The sequence below is a fragment of the Astyanax mexicanus genome, chromosome 4, assembly GCF_023375975.1.
Source record: "Astyanax mexicanus isolate ESR-SI-001 chromosome 4, AstMex3_surface, whole genome shotgun sequence".
Classification (NCBI taxonomy): Eukaryota; Metazoa; Chordata; class Actinopteri; order Characiformes; family Acestrorhamphidae; genus Astyanax; species Astyanax mexicanus.
This window is the reverse complement of record NC_064411.1, coordinates 12,657,231-12,667,657: the sequence shown is the minus strand read 5'-3', so window position 1 is coordinate 12,667,657 and position 10,427 is coordinate 12,657,231. Positions and strand designations below refer to the sequence as shown.

General features: G+C 34.6%; 1 long non-coding RNA gene across 1 annotated transcript; it reads right to left on the bottom strand.

The window, feature by feature from the left end:
- Positions 1 to 8,269: 8,269 nt before the first annotated feature.
- LOC111189824 (uncharacterized) lies at positions 8,270 to 9,146 on the bottom strand. Its single transcript, XR_007438759.1, has 3 exons — positions 8,999 to 9,146; positions 8,767 to 8,877; positions 8,270 to 8,690 (listed from the first exon to the last, which is right to left on the bottom strand). It is a non-coding gene; the product is annotated as an uncharacterized LOC111189824 (long non-coding RNA).
- Positions 9,147 to 10,427: the final 1,281 nt, after the last annotated feature.

Here is a 10,427-nt window from a genome sequence, read left to right as displayed (position 1 = left end):
TATTATAATTATTATAATTTAATTATTATTAGTAATATTACTGCATTACACAACATTATAAATATACACACAGTTCTATTATAATTAATATTATTATTATTATGTTACTGAATCAGAATAGAGAGATTATTTAAGTATAATATAAAACAGCAGGATTAAAAACACTAACACACCACGTGATCTTGAGCTCAGTTGCTCCCCCTGCTGGTTAAACAGCGCTACTGCATATAAACACGCCTTTATAGCAGCTCCGGTTTTTTTTATCTCCCCAACAGATCAAAGTCCACATTAAGCAGTAATGCGCTTTAAACAGCATAAACTACACTGTGATCAATAACTATCAATCTATATCTGCGCATTTCTCTTCAGTTTACAGCATTATTGATCTGTTACAGCTGATTGTTCTCCAGCCGGTCTGATCTAGACCAGGTCCAGGTCTGATCCAGGCCCGGTTCAGATCTCCATGCTGATCCTGGTTCTTCCAGTGGAATCGGACACTGAGCTGAGCTTAAAGAACCGGTTCTGGATCTGAGGAACCTTTAGAACCGGTTCTGACTTTAAGCTACACGGTTCTGTTCTACATTCTCTTCAGTTCTGAACTTACCGAGTGAATCCGGACTTCTGTCCTCTTCTAATGGCGGAGACTGAACTTACTTTCACTTCCTCCTCACTGCGTCACACCGCTCTCCCTCTAAGCCCCGCCCCCTAACTCTCTCAGCGAATAGACGCTGGGAGGGCGGAGCCATTGTTCGTCAGCCAATCATATTACACGGTTGAATGGAATGTTTGAATATTCATGAGTCTGAAGTTTCTCCCACACAGCTGTAAACCCCCCCAGTTTTCAGACCGGTGTTCTGCCGAGTTCTGCTACCCGTCCAAAAGTGCTCCTCCCCGCACTGCGCATGATCTGCCCCACATTTTATAACGTTCTCATGAGTTTTTCAAGATGATTCTGTTTTCTATGACTGCATTAAACAGCCTGAGCTCACTGTCATTACTTATTTAAGGGTTACATAAAGGTAAATGACAAACAAAACAAAACAAAACAAAACAAAAAAATAATAATAAGCTATTTAGAAACAAAAATCACTAAATAATTTCATTTACCTCTTAAATACATTTTTTAAAATAAAAAACAGTTGGTTAATTTTATACTCTAACGTGACTATACTGCATGTGTGTGCACTGTGATAATAATGCTGGGAGAAAGGAGCACTGCCTCCATCTAGTGTCTTTGAGATGTTCTGCATTTTATATAAGGGTGGTTGACATCACATGGATTTTTTTTGGTCCAGTGTGTCAAATATATGTAAATTATAGAAAAACATGTCAAAAACTGTGGTGATATTGTTCAGAAATTGCTGATTTATATGAACTTACAGAGCATTCATAGGATTAAAATTTTTTTCACAATTTTCCAAAAAAATGCTCACATGGTGTTAATGTTACAATCACATTTCATAAAGTTATATTTTTAATAAAAACAAGTAAATGAGGACTAACAATTGGACATGGTAGGAGTAGCAGGGTGAGTGGTGAGCTCCTGGTCTAACTGGAGGATAAAAGCTTCACTATCCAGCTGATCACCAACGTCAATAGAAATTCATTTCAGGATGAATGTTGATCATGAAGTCAGATCAAAAAAAAAACTAAACGTCGGGATAAAATCTAAAACTGTTACGTACCTGCACTCTTAAAAATTCAACAAACTTTAACTCAGAAAAACTTGATGGATGAGTGGAGCAAAAACAGAAGCCGATAGGAGGAATAAAACAAGATTATCCTCTGAGTTCTGCCATTTACGTTCTAGCCATAATGATGAAAGAATACAAGGTATTAAAAGAGGAGATTATTTAGTTAAAATCACAGCTTATACAGATGATATTACAGTTTTTATTAAAACAAAAAAAGACTTAGACATTATAATGGAATATTATACATTTAATATAAAACTTTCTGGTGCAAAGCTTAATATGGCTAAATCTGAATGTGTGTGGATTGGGGATCAAAGAAAGAAGTTCAGAGTCGATGTTCCAGATAAAGAGCAAATCAAAATTTTAGGTGTGTATTTTAATAATGGTGACTGTGTGGACAGTAAGTGGAAATAAAAAAGAGGAAGTAGTTTCTGAAGAAATTAAATCCCTCTAAGAACACGTCCAACGATCAGTCACCCAAACCGAGTTCAACCAGACGCAGTGGAGGAACCAGGTCCAAGTGAAGCTCTCTACAATGGAAGTGAAAGAGTAGAGGATGGAAATGAGTCATCATGAAGATTTAAGTAGCAGCGGAAGCAGCAGCAGCAGCGGAGAGACAGACGGAGGAAATCCGAACACCAGCACCTCGTCTGAAGGAGACAGCAGCGAGGAGTACGAGTCTGCAGCAGCCGAAACACAAGCAAACCAAGTTCTTCCTCCTTCTTCATCACCTCTCCTTCCATCTATGACCAGATCTACCACCAAACATACGCACAGGGGCTGCTGCACCAACGAAACGAAACGGAAGAGTAAACCTAAAAAAAGAGGTTAGAAGCAGAATGAACGGTACACTAAGAAAAATAAAAGAAATAAACATTTCTTTATCTCCTCTGTCTGACTTAATATTGCACTATGCAGTGTTGGGGGATTCAGTATAAAAAGAACAGGAATGAGAAATTTTGTATATTTAAAAGAAAAAAAAGCAGAGATTTGGTGTGTTGTGTTTACAGTAAACAAAACTAAATACATATGAAGATATAGAAAATCCAAAAAAATGTGGGATAATGGTTATTCCTTCTTTTCTATTGGAGAATGTAAAGCTGATGGAATTGGTTTATTATTCTATAATCAATTGTTTGAAATAATTAATTACAGATAATTGATTCCTGGAAGGTTAATCTATAAATTTATCAAATCTATCAATTTATAATGAATAATGTTAACACAGCTCAAGATCGAGTTATTAAAATGACACTTTTTAGAGAGCTTAATGTCATGCAGATAATTAAATGGATTAGAGATGAGCATGGGAATGTAATAGAAAACAAAAAAGAAAAACAGAAACTACACAGGAAACAAAAAAATTCACAATCATTAATCAGGCTGTTCAAAATTACAAGCAGAGGACCTCTCGTCAATGTCAACCAATTACAAAGGAAGAAATTGTTAACCTGCAAAATGTATAATCCTGTTTAAATGAAATTATAAGTTTATTACAAAATTATTTTAATGAAGGTATTAGAGATGGAAAAATGAATGAATTGTTCTATAAATCTGTGATTACCTTGATTTATAATAAATGAATACATTTAAACAATGATAAGGAATTTTATATAATTACTTTAGATTAGAAAAAGGCTTTTTTTTTCAGGGAATATTTATGGAATGATTTGCAGCACTGTGGTTTTCCACCAAATTTCCTCCATAAGATCAAGTTATTATATGTAAAATCAGAAGCTCAAATTAATGTTAAAGGGTATTTTAAAATAATTTAAGACACATAGAGGAGTAAAACAAGGCTGCCCTTTAAGTGCAGTATTATGTGTGTGTTAAAAGTTAGTCCTCTTTTAAATAAAATTAAATATTATACCAGAATTAAAGTAATTGATGTCTTTAGGTAAAGAATCTTTTAAACTTACAGACTTTGCTGATGACGACATCACAGTAATCGTAAGAAATCAGAAAGAGTTCCGGATTATAAAATTCATGAAGATGTAGCAGGAGCAAAATAAAATTTGGATAAAACAGAAGACATCTGGGGTACGTTTCCCAAAAGCGTAGTTGCTAACTACGTTAGCAACTTACTTAGTCTGGACGATGCAGCTGCGACGCAGGTGTTTCCCAAAAGCGTGGTTGGAACTATGGAGGTAACCACGTTAGTAACTTACATAGTGCAGCACTTAGCTAAGCTACTCAGGTGTTTCCCAGAACCGTGGTTCCAGCGAATGTTCGCAACTACCGTGGTTCAGCTGCGTCGTTCCAACTACAGCTCTAGACCTGTCGTTAAGAGCTTAGTTCCTGGTGGTTAGTGCAGACGATGGACGGTAGGATTCAGAAAGCTGATAAATCACATTAATATTGCTGCACGAGGATTTAAGATATCAAAAGTACCTATTTCTTTTTAATGTTTGTGTTTATTACATTAATTGAGCCACTTCACTTTTACCAATGTGCGCCCAGGTAAAATAATACAATTCAGTCCTTTTTTTAATGTATGTCTTTAACATTTAGCTTTATTTGGCAAACATGAATTCAGTGTAGTGAAAAGAGAAGTGCTCTTTAGCTAAAATGTATTTTACAGTCTTGGAAAGATGTATGCCAATTATTCAAGCAGGCATCTCTTGAGTAAAGATAACTTGTGCTGTGAACATTTATGAAATAGTTAATAATTATTTTTTTAAACCCATTGTGCTATATGCACTCTGTGAATAAGATATGCAATAAGCAGGTGTTTTGAATTACCTAATTATCCTCTGCAGGTAACAGGGCCAGACAGAGTGTGAATAAAGAACATTTATTATTTAGCCAATACAACGTGTTTCTAGGCCTATACAAATGTTATCAATTAGTATTTGTTAAATAATATATTACAGGAAATACGTAGAAATATGTAGGCTACATTAATATATATGTAAAAAATAATAACATGAATTGCCATTATGAAAAAAAACATTAAGAGAATAAAACCACGACTGGGATTCGAACTAGGCGTCCATCCGGTGTCTGTCGAGTTTTGCTACCCTGTCAAACCGTACTACCCTAATGCATATTTAATTTTTAAATATAAAATTGCTAGAAAAAGCCCCATATTTAAACATGCTTTCGGTAGAATATTTGGAAAGCCTGAATCAAAATATCAGGAGACAGTTTTGGGTTATTAGGGTGATTATAAACCTTATTTTTTTATTATTGCTAACTTATAATTACTTTCATTATCATCAGCTGTCATTTACGCATTTGTAATACTCAGAAATAATGGCAAGGGGTTCCTGGTTTTTTAATGCAACCAAAAAGAACAGAATTACCATAAAAAAACCAATAAATAAATAAAAAATGTTTCCACGCATGGGCGCTGGTGTTGAGAAGCACATCTCGATGGGTTGCACAATTCGACAGAACACCGCGCGCTGCACGTCGTAGGCGCACTGCTGAACCACTGAGTAACACATTTCTCATGTCTCATTTTAATAAGACTTCTTCAGAATGGTGATTATTTTATTTAAAAAAAATATTGCAATAGCAAATATGTGTATGTTTTTTTTAAGTAACACTGTCTGTTACAAATAATAATGAATATATAGCAATTATTGTCTACATTTTACTTGCAGTTCATTGTTATTTTATTAATAGTATTGTTGTCCGTTGTGTTCTGGTGATAATTACAATATAAATAGCCTAAATGATACATTAGTAACATATTTTTGGCATAATATTTTAAAGATTGTGAGATTTGCACGTTTTCTGCTGGGAAAGTCTGGCCGAACACATCTGGAAACACCTTAGTTAAGACCACAGTGGTTCAAACCAACATAGTTCAGACTTCTGTGGTACCAACAAAGTACGATGGTTTCGGGAAACGGTCGTACTTCAGATGTTAGTTAGTTTAACGATGCATCGTACCACGTTAGTTCAATGCTAGGCTCCGTCGTTGTACGGGAAACGCACCCCTGAGCTAGCTAGCTAAGCTAGGTGACTGAAGCTAATTTAGCGATTAGCATGTAGAATTAAAGAGGCTAAAAACAGCAGTAAAACAGCAGGTAGGTGTTCATACTGTCCCTGTGTGTGTCTTTTATATTGTAATTAGTGTATTTAGCCACAGTGGTGTTAGAACTCGGCTATGTGAGCGGTTGCTATGGCTTGTAACTAGGTAGCTAAGCGCTAGCTAGCTAGCGTAGCGGCCTCTATTTTCAGCCATTTCAGTCAAAATTGTGTAAATCTAAACTTACTGTAAATAAATGTAAGAGCTTTACTCACCCAAATAATCAGTTTTAAGGAGAGAAATCTGTGTAGATTAAAGTCCAGCACTCGTTTGACTTGTGTCAAAAGTTTTTTTTAGGAAATTAAAGTTTTGTTTACTTCGGTGCCCCCCTGCTGAAGGGTCCCCTATTTTACATTCAGCTTAAAATACTCTATATTAACTAGAAAATATATTCACTTAAGCTTTTATTTTAATAGTAACAGCTCTTAACCTGATATTGGTGGCTGATAATGTGTGTAATAATGCATATTTTATGCCTATAGGAGACATGGTGTTTCTTCATTAGGCTCCCTAAGTAGTGTACAAGATAAAAAATCTAGAAAAATAGCCTCACGCTGCGGAAATGCGGAAACGTGTTTTTAATTTCCTTAACGCAATTGTTCGTTTGTTTGTTAATTTATTAATCATAAATATTTGTATATAATACAATATAATATATAATGTGTGTGGATTTTTAATGTAATAGTTTTCTATGTAATACTTATTTTTTGTTTAATAATCTTGTGACTTGTTGTTTTGTCAGCTTTGTGTGGTGTGTTCAAACAAGTGCGTGAATATATTACAGGTCCAGATACAGTAAATTCTTACACTAACTTTTTTGTTTGTTTGCGTTGAGATGATTTTATTCAGCAGCTTCCATTATCTGCTCCTGATCAGATTTCTAGAGATGTTTTTTGGTGGAGCTTGGAGGCCATCTGCTGGTGGAACACAGACACTGCAGTGATTTATGAATGAGTGAGAATACAAATCTGTTTACCTGTTTTGTAATGTTTTATTTGTTTACATGAATTTGGATTATGAGGGTCACGTATGGTTGTCTAATAGTCTAATAGAGTTTTTAACTGAACTAAAGTCTGAATTATTGATATAAAATGTACAATAACTTACACACTACACATTTTATCGTTTACTTGTTATAAATTATAACTGCTCTTACTTTCTGTATCAAAAGTAAGGCTCCTTCTTTGAATACAATATTAGTGTGATTGCCAAACATTGTCATCTGATATGTATATAATATATTTCAAATATATTCTGTGTAATTATTTTACTGGTTTAGTTAAATATTTACAATTTGCAGCAGTATATTCACATTTTCCCAAGTACTGTAAAAGTACACAGTAATACAAGTTTAATAAAGTCCCTAATTTTAAGTCCTTAGTTTAACAAATACATTTTAAAAACCTCTTCCATTTTATACCAGTAGATAATCCACAGTCATCGTGCTTTTTGTTTCCATTTTTTAGATTTTACAAGGCAGATTATAATCCATAAGAAGCCAAACTCTCTCTGAGAAACATTAGTACTTGGAATAATAATAATAATAATAATAATAAGGCTTTTTTCCTCCGTTTTTTATTTTTCCTCTGATCAGCTGGGATGTACAGACCGTCCGACTGAGGTAGTGAGTTAGCTTAACTTTGGAATTACCTAGATTGGGGGTCAAGGTTAAAGAAAAAAAACTATATACGTAATGTTCAACTTGCCCTGTACCTGATCAGCTAATCACTATTACATTTTTAAACTGTTTATTAATTTAGGATTGCAGTTAGCTAGAAGCTGGATGTAGAGGATAGACAGAATTTAGTACAACACTGGGTAATGTTGGTAGTTTAAAGCAGTTTCTTAACCCTGATCATCACTGCCCTAAAACTGTGTTTTCCATCAGATCCAACTGATCAGCTAATAAACAATCATTTATTGAGTTAACCTGTTAAAATCTCTTAGCCCCCTATGGATCCTAAATGAATCATTATGTATATCCAGCAGTTTATTAGACACATCATACCACCACTTACTTTATTAAAGTGCCTTTAAACAGAGGAAGCTGTAGAATATGCAGAACAGTGTTAATATGCAGTAGAATATGTAAGAACAGGGTTAAGAAACACTGATCTAACCTGACTTCTGTTCATATGTAGTTCACAGTAAGACCACATGTCCTGACGTTTATATTAACTTCTGCCAAAAATCTCTAGGAAACGTAGTTACATTCTCTCAGTAGAAAGAAGTGTTCCCAGTAAAAACAAATTAAAAGCGCAGGAACCAAAGAAAATGTAAATATACAACAGAATTGGCATACAATACATAATAATAATAACCAATACTGTTATATTATTTTAAATATTAGGTGATAACTGATCAGTTTTTGTACTATGTATATAATTCAGGCATTGCATGCATAATTTTTTTTCTAACAACAGTAAATGTAATGTGGAGTAACATGTTTAGGCTGTAAAATCACCTTTTATTGGATGTAAATAATTATAAACAAAATACAGAAAAAAAATTATTATTTGTGATAAAAAAAAAAATCCAAAAATGTTGTTCTAGGAAACTATAGGGTGGGCTTTGGTTCATATTCGCAAATGTGTCTCCCCCCCAATATCAAGCCCGCTCCTACGCCCTTGTAAGTAACACACATTTCCTGTACATAAGAGTTAGCGTGTATTTCTACTTTTTCTTCTTGTTGTGTGCTCAGCACCTCTAAATGTCTGATAGAATTGACCCTGATAAGCACAGCAGTGACAGTGACATTATAGAAATGCCTGATACTGTTTGATGTCTGATGTGTCGGCTAGCAAATGCAGCAGCAGATATACATAAATTCCAACAAGGTACACAAATGGCCAGTAAGTAATTTAGTAAGTCAGTAACAGGCAGGTGTACTTAATAAACTGTTTTACACTTACATAGAGGAGCTCTTCTCTTTCTTAGATCGGGTTGGTCATCTTTATCTGCAAAATATTCATATCATTTTGTACATTCATATAATCATTGACAGGTTGTTTTTGTATTTGTCATATAGAATACCTCTGAATCGATGTGGAAGAGTGATCTTTCTGGATTCATTAGCATCAGATTCTTCCACATTTGATGTGTCCTGTGCCTTTCGTGCTCGGTATCTGGCCATAGCATAACTATCTGTTCAGAAAATGCAATTAAGTTTGTTACTTAAAGTTGTTATCTAAACACACTATCTAGAATAGTTTAAAATTAACATTTTATATTGATAACTACTAAATATATGTTTTGGACAGTATACCTGTCTCTGAAAGTACCCTTACAGCATGCTTTGACCATAAGTTTTTATCTGGTGCTGCATATTTTTTGGCCATGATGCTGGCACTTGAGTGTGGCCAGTAACAGTACAAAACCTATTGAACAAAATTAAGCGTATTTTACTTTTTTTTTTATTTTATTTGTCGTAGTAAGACAAAAAAATAAACACAGTCCTACCCCATCACACCACTCTATTCACAATGATGGTGCAGCCTCAACCTCATCTTCATCAAAGAAATGAACAACAACGTAGCGCAGATAAGTCTGTTAAAGATGAGAAAAACATAACAAAAAAAAAACTGTAACATTTAACAACATGCACTTAGTTAAAATACAAATCAGGAATTGAGAACTGAGTCCAGAACAGTTTGGCAATATGTAAGGTGATATTGTTTCTCATATTAAACATGGTAAGTAACTACTATCACCAAACAAAAATACAGCTAGGTTCAAAAATATTTGGACAGTGACACAATTTTAATGATTTGGGCTCTGCATGCCACCATACTGGATTTGAACTGAAACACCTGAGATGTAACTGAAGTGTAGACTTTCAGGTTTATTTTAAGGGGTTGAACATAAATATCTTATGAAGCTTTTAGAAACTGCAAATTTTTCTACAAAGGCTTCTCATTTCAGAGGCTCAAAAGTAATTGGACAAATGAGCTTTGACCTAAATACAATGCTATTTTTTTATAATTTGTTTAGAATCCTTTGCAGGCAATGACTCCCTGAAACCTAGGACCTATGGATATCACCAAACTCTCGGTTTCCTCCTTTATGATACTTTGCCCAGTCTTTAACTCTCTTCAGTTGTTGCTTGTTTGTGGGTCTTTCTGCCTTTATTTTTGTCTTAAGCAAGTGAAATGCTGCTGGATTGGGTTAAAAGCTGGTGACAGACTTTGCCACTGCAGAATATTCCACTTCTTTACCTTAAAAAACTCCTGGGATGCTTTCGCAGTTATGTTTTGGGTCATTGTCCATCTGTACTGTGAAGCACTGTCCAAATATTTTTTTAACCTAACTGTATAATCAAAACTGAGCAGGAAACAGACCCAAATCCATAAAAAATTAACATGCACAACCTGTTACATTGTTGCGATTTCTCCAGCCAGGCTCTGCCCTGTCTAGTCTTCAACTCCAGTCTGTCTCTTCTTTAATACTGTCTCTTCAATCGTATCTTCATGCTAGGTTTCTTTATTGCCTTTTCTTAGATATTTGTAGTGCTTCTATATTTTTTCCTGCTTAATTTGATTTAGTTCTTTCTCTATTTGGGTATTTCTTTTTGGTTTGACATTTTGGGTTCACCTTCATACATAGTTGTCTCCTGTCTCTTGTTTGTGGTAGGGTTTGACCAGCAATACTGGACAAAGGGGTTTTCTCATCTTGGAGACATGTAGTACAGTGCTCAC